This window comes from Lepeophtheirus salmonis, chromosome 2, assembly GCF_016086655.4.
Source record: "Lepeophtheirus salmonis chromosome 2, UVic_Lsal_1.4, whole genome shotgun sequence".
Classification (NCBI taxonomy): domain Eukaryota; kingdom Metazoa; phylum Arthropoda; class Copepoda; order Siphonostomatoida; family Caligidae; genus Lepeophtheirus; species Lepeophtheirus salmonis.
Genome location: NC_052132.2, coordinates 5769722 through 5780552, shown reverse-complemented (window position 1 = coordinate 5780552; position 10831 = coordinate 5769722). Strand labels below are relative to the sequence as shown.

Here is a 10831-nt window from a genome sequence, read left to right as displayed (position 1 = left end):
AATGAAATAGTATGTCTTGGCAGAACATGCATAAAGAACCTATAATAAACTCTAACAAAAGCCATAGATCATTTTTTCTTACATGAGACGATAGACACATAAGGAAAACAAAAAACTGCTGAATATCTTATATATTTAGTTCAAAATTAAATAACAGAGGCTAAACATGATTTCCATTGGCATGTAGGAAGTGTTGTTACGAAAAATGTATTTAATGTAAATAAGATGAGAAATTTGCTAAGAAAATCAAAAGAGGCTGAGAGCTTTATCCCTACATATCGATGCACAGCTCACTTATGAAATCTTTTAGCTAGTGACCTCTAAACTGAAGGTCTGACTAGTAAGATATAACCGTGAAGTGATTAACAATCCTTCTATTTGAATCGTTTCCGTATTTGTTTCTTTTTGTTTTTATTGTAATTGGCTTAAATAACAATAATACATTGTGGTTTTATCCGAGGGGGGTAAAAATGTCTATGGACATCAGGAGTTGTTAAAAATTATCCAAAAATAATTGCTACAGTTTTCATTCTTTTTATCCATCGATTGAAAAAATATACCCTAATGGGTTTCTAGAGGGTATCAGGAGCATAAAGTAAATCAAGAAAGTACCCTATTTCAGGAAAAAAGGAAAATGGCCTGAATCTTAGGATAACTTTAATACCAGGATTGACTAATTTTAAATCAAGTTTGACCAAATTCGTTCACTATTTTTTTCTTTAATTATGTGTATAAGCAAACAAACAAACCGAGGCAAAAGCAAACCTCCGTTCAACTTTATTATTGGAAATAACAAAAAATGTACGAGTTCATTTCATTTTGGACTAGCAAAACCTCAAAAATGTCTGCCAGAAGGTCTATTATAGATTTTGAAATTTTGCCAGCATAGGTTTATACATAATTGTATTACATAATTTCAAGATATACCAACAAGAAGACTAACAAGGTTAATTAAATGATTATATATCTATAAAAAAAAACATCCCTAGGTTACGATTACTATTTTTTATACAATTCCAGTCCTGATTATCCAGCTTTTTCTAATTCAAATGGCTCTAGTCCAAGTATTTACAGTCTCAAACCCCTTCATAGATCATTCATCATATTTATGACTTTAAACCCTTAAAAAACGTTTTCTTATCAAGATAGATGATACCAATTTTTATAATACATTTTCGAATCCTAGATATCTTGGGCCATAAAAGATATATAATTGTCATAAAAATATAATATAATTCAAAAACAACTCTATAATCGTTAAGTGGATTTATTGTCCTGGATATTAATTTATAGGCATGTCTGAGTTCTCTTTTAACTTAATGGAACACCATAATAATAATCTGTTAGAGGTAATTGGGGTTAGGTAACAGTGTTATCCAAACTAGTGTTGTGTCAGTCCGTATTTGTTCGGTCCAATCCAGTAACATAACCAGTCATATCTGTCCGTGGGATCATAAATCTTTGGAACTCTCAGTCGTAGAAATAAATGATATATATCTTCATAATAATATCAACTCTTGCGTTCTTCAATCTAAAAGGCTGTTCCATTATTGAAATTAGAGAATTTCATTATGTGACTATGATATACAATTTGAGTATTGAGTGAGTTGATACAATTTAACTAAAGTGAGTTAAATATTTAATTTTTTGTTAAAAATCCTACTAATTGTTGTGAAAAAGTATTTAAAAAGTAACATTGATTCAACTTAAGAGCGTTCTAGTGAGTAAAAAATAATCTACGTAATCTGAACAGTGTTTTTTTACCACAGAAATTACAAGTGATATGATTGGCCGAGGTACTCCTATTTTTGTCGTGTTGTACTGGTGGTGTCCCTGAACGTGTTGATCTATATAACAATTGCTTTCTGGTACGGAGCAGGGGCTCTCGGGCCTACATTCGAACGATTTCGAAAGGCGCTGTGTTGCAATTACAGACAATCGATTAGAAAAGTAGACTGCAACGACTGGAAGAAATAATCGTGTGGGTATTATTTCATAATTAAAGAAGGGATCTCAGTAAAGAAATAAATTAAGTATTGCGATTGAAAAAAAAGAGAAACGGTTGATGTGTGTACTATTTCGTCTTTTTTATTCATTATTTAATAAAAGGTCGTAGTGGTGTTAGCATCTCTCTCTGAAAGGAGAATTACCGCCTATCTTTGGTGTTCGTTGCTTTAAAATACATAATAAAATAAATTTATATATAATTTTAATATTTTCTCTACACTAATACTATTATAAATGTAGAAGGTCTTTTCCCCTCAAAATCATATACCCCATCTCTATTATGAAAAATAACTCATGTGTTGACGACTCGTTTTACAGGATTACTGATGCAGATAAAAAAATATCCCCATATATGTGATTGTCTATAAGGTTAAAAAAAATACATACAGTATATATGTATGCATTTTAATATTATGTTGTATATGGTGTCCTTATGACTTTCCTATATACAGATGTTTGCAGAGTGGGGACAAAAAAACTTGCAGCAGCATAAGTAAATTACGAAAAACCTGATTTCTATGGAATCAAGAAAGGACAACTCAATTTGTGATAGATTTAAATACAATATTAAGCCATATTTAGTACTTAATATGTCCTCCCCATAGAGTTGAAATCCATAGAGTGATGCTGTGAAGAAGAAGTTGAAGCCGTCAAAAAAGAAGAAATGAAAGTAGAGATGTCAATAGGTTAATTAAGTATTTTTGAACAGATTATTATTTTATGGAGTAAAATAATATTTTATTCCAATGTTTAGATTTAAATATAATTTTATTTGGCTTTTCAAAATATTAATTATGGATTTGTGAGATTATTCTGACTATAATTCAATTCAAGAATCAATAATTGTAGATATTTTAACTGAATAAGACTCTTCAGTATGCTCTGAACTTTGGTCCCTTGAATAATCTCACTCTATCATCTCGAATAAGGTCTCCTCTTGTTGTTGCACACATGTTGAAATCCTTGGCCATCTTGGTGAGGTTTCTCGGACTAGGAATCTTGCAATCCTTGCCTTGACCAATTCTTTCATGACTTTGGTCTGCCTGATTGGGGTATGTCCTTGATAGATTGAGTCTCCTCGTACCTCTCAAGGGTTCTCTTGATGAGCATGGGGTTGACCTCCAGGCTTTTCAGGTTTCTCAAGATGGCTGGTCGAGTTTTTACATTCAGGTACTCCTAGATTATAGCCTCTCTTTTTGCATTCATTGTGGTTAACAAAACTATTGCTGTATTCAAAACTATTTGTTTCGATCTGGTTTTGACCCAACTAGAGTTTAATCATAATGTATCGCAAACTTACATATAATATAAAGTTAATTTAACAGGACTTTCCGTGGACCCTGTGTATATCTTATATAAATATTTTATCTCTGTGGTCTTCCCTCACAAGGAGTAACACACTTGACACATCGGAAAACAGATTGACAGCTATGAGGATGAAGGCCATTCCTTTCTGTAAACCACTGTCATGACAGCCGCACGAAGCGAATCCAAATTTGGATGAGTAGAGCAGCATAAATTTTTCCACAAAATATCCCAAACTGGAAAGTACAGGGGTTGAGGTCAGGGTTGGGGGAGAGGCACATGGAGACAGGCAGTCTGGATGGAGATGCCAACGGTCTTTACAGTCTTCTCGGTACAGACACCGGCGCGAAAGAGATGGCACACGGGCTCCCTTTTTTGTCGTTGCTATGATATCTTACTATTAGAGACATGGGATACAAAGCAAATCATGTTTACTTTTGTTTCAGCTGTCGTTTGGTTGTCTAATGAATTATCTTTGTCTAAAAATAGTGGGAATTAATTAAAAATTAATAATAATTTTTATACGACGGTCAGAGTTGATATAATTGGCAACAAGCTCAATATTTTTCTGATTCCTTTTGATCGGCTAAGCAGATTCTCCTCGATCATCTTCTATGCTCTCATTTCTGTTAAGAACTCTTTTAGAATTTTAAAAATCCTTGATCTACAGAGACTAATTTCCATATAAGCCTCTAACAGTAATTTGTAGGTTTTAACCCCGGAATTACCCGCCAGCACATAGAAGTTTATGAGGCCATGCTGATCAGACATTGTAAGTCAAAAATATTGTTCAACTTCTTGCTCATTCATCAAATTTAACGTCTTTGTTATTGTTAATATAAAAAAATAATATAAATAATTTTTTTAGGAATAATTTGAAAAAAAAAAAAAAATTCCAAACAGATTCACTTTTGTTACAAATTCTTTGTTTTACAATATATAATAAATAAAAATATAGCATTAGAAATTTGGTAATTATATTTAATATTAATATAATTAAACATTGTAGTCTAAAATTACTAAAAAAAGATAAAGACCCTTTTAGTTTCAAAAGTACTCTTAAAGTCTATACAATAAATAAAATCAGTTTTTTCCGGAAAATTCTGCACAATATCCATCGCTTTATCGAACATCAATATATCGTACTTGGGAATTTTTTAATATAAAGCCATATATCATGACGTAGCCACAATAAGTATGCCTCTTAACTCCATTCTATGCATTTGTTCCTTCAAGATCAACTTTTTTGCAACATAAGACTTAGAATTCAGTATACCAAACCCAATGGATTTAGCCTTCTTCAAAGGAGTTAACTTAATTTTAGGTAGGCCAAAAATAATTATAGCCGAGTTGTGGTAGGATAAGGTATTTCAATATCCTATTAAATTCCATTTAACCAATTTAATTAGTAAAGGCCAAAAGGGACACTCAGCAAAGACATATTGTCTAACTCAATATGGAAAAACAATGAAACAATGGACGTAGTCCTGCCGCCTAAGCTTGATCACCCCTTGTATAACCTTTGATTTTAATTATACTATTAATTTCATTGACATCTGAACACTTACTAATTCAATAATTAATGAACATTCAGTAATTGAAATTAATTCATATTCTAGTATATCAAAGTATCAGCAATTACTTACTAAACAAAATCCAACCTGAGCTCTTTAGTTTACGTACGACTCGTGAAAATGGCCCTTGAACGTGATCAACAAATTTCCATTTGCGCACTCTCCTTAGTTGAACGTCTCCGGGACCACCGTCTACGCTGTCAGCAAATCCGAAACGTTGGAAAGGAAATACTCCTCTCTCTTAAAGGTCAAACTGGACCCAGAGGAGTGAAAGAAAATAGCCAAGGCTAATCCCCTCAAGCATATAAGGGCACTTGCAAAAGAACTCGGATCTTCGTAGTTAGTGGATAGAGCCTTGTGAGGATGGATAGTCCACTTTTGACAGCAGCAATGAAAGGACCCCATCTCCTCCGTTGCAAGACTCTTTTGAATCAGTTTTTGAGTTCTATTGAACTATTTTTTTTGACACTTCCCACCCCCCTACAGCACAGCACCAATGCCAACCTCCTCGAATATAATATTTGTGTGCATGTCGAGGGGATACCGATAGTGCACAAACACCCTCAAAGCCACAAACAGCTAGAACTGGGCTGCAATGACAAAGGAATACATCCTCAACGGGTACTTGGTCTTTCGCCGCCACCTGGAAACCATCATTGTCGCTAAGGGCGGCTATATTAATGATTAAGAGAGCTCATACACACATCTATTTATAGTACTAATTTTGTTGAAATTCTATTGTTACTTAATAAATTATATCTTGTTCAAGTTTAAAATTCAAAGTATTCAGATTTTAAAGGACTACTCGGTAATTGAACAGTTTACTGTATCTAACCTCAAATTGAGAAAAAACTGTATAGCAACTTATAGTTATGTAATCAAATAAGTAATTAATTCTAAAAATTTATGTTGTATGAAAGTAGAGAATCAACTTTTTTCTATTCTTGTGGATCCTGATAAAAAATTGTGCTTCAAAAATCTTGAGTATCATCATGGATTAAAATATCCTATTCAATAAATATGCATAACACCACAATTTGAAAATGATAAAGCTATAGATAATTCAAAGAACCTCAATGCTTCGGTATATAATCCGCAATAAAACTATTGAAACAGATGGAAAAACATTATATGAAGGTTAGTAAGTAAAATAATAACTAACTTTGATACACGTCTACCAAAAGAAACGTCCAAAGAGATGATGATGATATCATAGCAAGAAGATCCTACATGTTATTATAATACTTACCAACATATAATATATTCACTAGGACGGTTTGTTTTTTAGCTTTTTTCGAACTTCGATTACAGCTAGTTCGAAAAAGTTCTGATATGGTAAAAAAATAACATATGTTAAATTTCAGTGCCCTATAACATTAGAGGCATTATTCTAGCTTGTCAACAATATTAATAAAGTTTTTTTCTAAAGCTACCCTTGTAGCAAAAAGAATTATAAGAATCTTTCCTTTCTGTAAATGCAAAAAAATGATGCGTCCTATATGATGATCCTCCGATTTTCAAACTTTTTTTTTCCATAGGATAATTTAACAAAAAGTTCATATTTAAACTCTATTTATAGATTTTATAAAAAAGTCTATCAAATTTATTTTTTTAAGCACTATAACTAAAATGTATTTTTAGTATCGATATTTACTAAGTAAAGTGTTAATTGTCTTTTGTCATAATTTGATCCAAGTGTCTAATGACAACTTTTTTGTATACTACCCGTAATCAAAATTCGAAACAAATTGACAAGCAAACCGCCCTAATATTCACCCCTTAGATATTTCATAATCATCCAATTAAATCAAAAGAGAGTAATGGTTTACAATATTGAAAATGATTTTGTATCCTTAACATATATTAATGTGGTTTTTGGTCATGATATTATACAAAGAGATGTAAAAAATATGACCTAAACGCGTTCAATATTTTTTTTCTAGCCCGTAAATTGAAGAGTGTTTTTTTATTTGCTCAAGCTTTTCTCAAGGAAAATAAGTATTTCTTTGTATTTATTCTATTTTTGTATACATATACGTCAAGATAATAATAACTTTGGAGAATACCTAAAAAGATAGGGGGAAAAATGTAAAAAAACAAACATTTTTTAATACCTGGGGTAAAATTTACTCATGTGCACAAATAACGGGTTAATAATATATTTATACAAAATAAAGCACAGTTTATTGGCTTTGATTTGATACCCATATCAATACTGTACGATAGGCCATTGTATAGCTGTAGTCAAAAGATTACAAAAGAATAACATTTTTTTAGCCATTTTTTAGAACCACCAACAATAAATTTTCAAGGGCCAAGCGGAAAGCATAATCGGGGTCCAAAATCCTAATGACTGGTATATTTAGTTTCTATAGACCTTGGACAATGGGGAAAAAGTCAAATATTAAAAGGTTTGAAAAAATTGTTAAAATTTGAACAGGTCCAGAGAGTAATAACAATTAGGGGTTGCCCGAAAGTTATAAGTGTAAGCCTTTGATGCAATGTGAGTACAATTGAGGCTCAACATCAGAGTAATACCAGTCTATATGCCTTGCCATATACAGAGTGAGATTTGTATTTATTTCATAATTTATTATCGTAGCCAAAACATGATCACGTGGTCGACGTTTCCTCACTTGGTTTTAGCTCTGGTCTTGGGTTAAAAAATATATTTGGAGAATAGTGAAAAGGTGGGGGAAAATGAACTGATAAATTAATGATTTTCAATCTTTTCATCACTTCAATTCCGCTAGGGGTATGTTTATTTTGAGGTCATTTTGGTTAAATTTTGTATTTAAAAAAAAAATTATTCTTGAGAATTTTGCATGATGTTTTTCTAGAAAAGATATTTCTTAATAATCTTTTTTTTTTTTTAGAAAAGGCATTTCTTGATTACCTTTAAAAAATCATTTCATGATGACCTTGATGTTGAACCTCGCAAAGTCCACTTTGGAGGCTCAGTTAGGAACAACTCGGCTAAATGAATGCCATTTCAGATTTTTTCGGTGAATTGTTCAATTGTTTCCATTTTGGTGCAAATATTTTTTCTAAACATACTTAGATCCATAAAATACCAGCTTATTGTATTTAATTAACTCATTATTTAACAATGACTTAATTATAATACTTTATTTTGATAATCCAATTATTAATTATTGTCTTAATTGAGTCTTTGATAATCCAATTATTAATTATTGTCTTAATTGAGTCTTTGATAATGAAATCAATCAGTGATGAAGTAAGAAAACGTATTTATCAATTAATTATTTTATGGCTATACTTCTTATTTTATAAATATTTTATTTGTTTACTCCAACTTTTTTCTTTCATAAAAATACCCTTTGATCAAAAGAAATAGGATATAATTGCAAATCTTTTTAATAGGGTATCAAAAATGCAGGTTTGTATACATCTATATTAATAAAGCAAAGTTTTTTTGTTTGTTTATACGTGTGTGTGTACTACTTACACTCCTTTCTGAGGTTTCTTAGGCCCCCATAGATACTTAATCCTATAAGAAATAAGCATGCAATTGAATGTGCATGCCATATGAAAGTAGAAAAAAAAACTAACATTCACGGCCATTTAACCGAATGACCACTTTGCCAAACGGACACTTTATCGAAAAAAATAATAAATATATATTTAATGATGATTCATGCTTCAATAATATGATTTTCATTTATGTTACACAACTTTTAAAGGATAATGGTTTGATTATTTCCCACGAATTGCAATGACTAAGTGTTGATTAATTAATAATAAAATTATTTCGTTATAAGGATTCTTGAACAGTTGGCTCACACCGCTATTTGAACAAAAATTATAACAGCTGTTCAATAATTAATTTAATAAATAAATTAGAAAGAGATAAAATGCTTAAAGAAGAGAAGAAGTAAATTGATAAATCAATGAGAGAGATTCAATGAACAATGCGAATGAATCAATCCTTTATAGCGAATATTTTGGATGTACTGTGTATCGTGTCAAGTCCTGATTGACACTCCTCTATTCCAAAGTTGTCTCAGACCTAATAATTATCATGATAAATATGTCATCAGATTTAAAAAAAAAATCAAAAATTACAATATTTTGAAAAAAAAATCCAACTACTCACAGAATATTTAATTTTTTGGGAAAAAAAATTGAAAAATTAAATTTTTTCGGAAGTAAAAGTTAAGTAATTTAAAAAAACCACAGCTTATTATACTCAAACTTGACCGAACTCAAAAATTAGTATATTATACTAATACGAACTTGACTTGACGCAGAAATCGAATTGACCGAACTCGAAAATGTTGAATTCTTTAAAATTGCTTTACAGATTAAAAGTTCAGTGTTTAATTTATCCATTAGACTAAATTATATCAATTTCTTCATTCAATGTAGGTTCAAAATACAAAAAATTATAATTGTCTCATCGTTCTAACTTACATTACACTTTGGAAAAAAAAATTATATATGGGCAATATGATATATTGTAAATATTTTTATGAGAGCTTCTTGGTCTGGCTATTCCTAAAGAGTAAGAAAAACCCACCGGTTAAAGAACCTATTCAAATATGACACATAATATTTGATATAGTATATGTATAATGTAAGCCATTCAGACGTTGTCTCGATAAGAAACTCATATTTGGGATAGTAAACTAATCAAGCAAAGTTTTTCTTTTTTACTTGCTCTGGTTGTGACTGCTGAGTCTTTTCATATCAAGGATAAATTCAGACAAGGAGGTGACTACGCTGAAGTGGATGATGTGGTTCAAGATAAGAGGAGATATTTCCGTAGATCGTGTACAACAATCATGGATGACGTCTGAGAAAAATGTACAAGTGTGAAAGACGTTGAGTGTTCGAACATAACTCAAGAAGAGTCTAATATTGTTTGTGAGGTACAGTGCAATCCTTTCAACGTGCCTTCCTATGACGCTAAAATGGTCGATTCTTGTTCGTCTGAAGAGGTATGCAACCCTGGAGCTCCGTAAGAATGTGTTATGGACCCCAAGAAGATCTGTTCTCAAGTCTCCGAAGAAGAAGTAGTAGTCAATCAATCTCCACAATTTTTCTGAAATTATTGAAACTGAAGTTATTATTCTGGAGGTGCTAATGTTTGAAGACTAGGTAGAGGTAGAATATACTGTTGAGTATATTACCCTTAAGCCTCAGGTGGAGCACAATATGACTGATAATGACTCTGTTGCCGATACTAGATTCCAAAAACGCTCTGTTAATGATATTGCCAAAGGGTTTAAAAAGTTTGGTTCTAAACATGGATTCATCGAAAAGGAGAAGGCTTTCAAAGGCTACGAACTTGGAAGTAAATACTACAAGAAGTCAAAGGACAACCAAAGGGATTCTACATATATTTCAACTCTCAAACTAAAGATTGTCTACAGAGAATCTGAAGAGGAAAGCTGTTATGGCCGTACCCGTCAAGTTTGTAGGAATGTTCAGAAATGGACAAAGTTTACTAAGAAGTCCTGTGGTTACAACACTACCAAGAAGTGTGACAAATTACCTACTCAGAAATGGTGGATATTATCCAGTAAATGTGTAAAAACGCTTCTAGATCCGTCTCTCGGGATGTTCCAAGGAAGTAAGAAGATAATTGTGAAAAGACTCAAAAAATACTGTAAACCCATAATTATAGTTTCATACAATTTGATTTGGTGCTACGAGTGATTTGGGTATTGTTTATTAATTTGATCGTTATTAGTTTTAAAATCCTTTTACAATGATTTTTTTTATCATTCACATATAAATTGATTTCCTAGTCTTAAATAAACATGATTCTTAATCTTTAAAAAAAAGTCACTAGTATGTGAAAGATGAAAAATAATACTGAGAATTTGTTGCAAAGTTATAAATGCAAGTCTTTTTTTTTTTAATGTTCACTTAATTGGTTAAATGGAGTTGCACTTATTAAGTATAAGTAAACATTATAG

The 10831-nt window shown here is 31.4% G+C and overlaps 1 pseudogene; it reads left to right on the top strand.

Moving 5' to 3' along the window:
* Positions 1–5006: 5006 nt before the first annotated feature.
* Positions 5007–10486, top strand: LOC139907679 (uncharacterized; annotated as a pseudogene).
* The last annotated feature ends 345 nt before the right edge of the window (positions 10487–10831 follow it).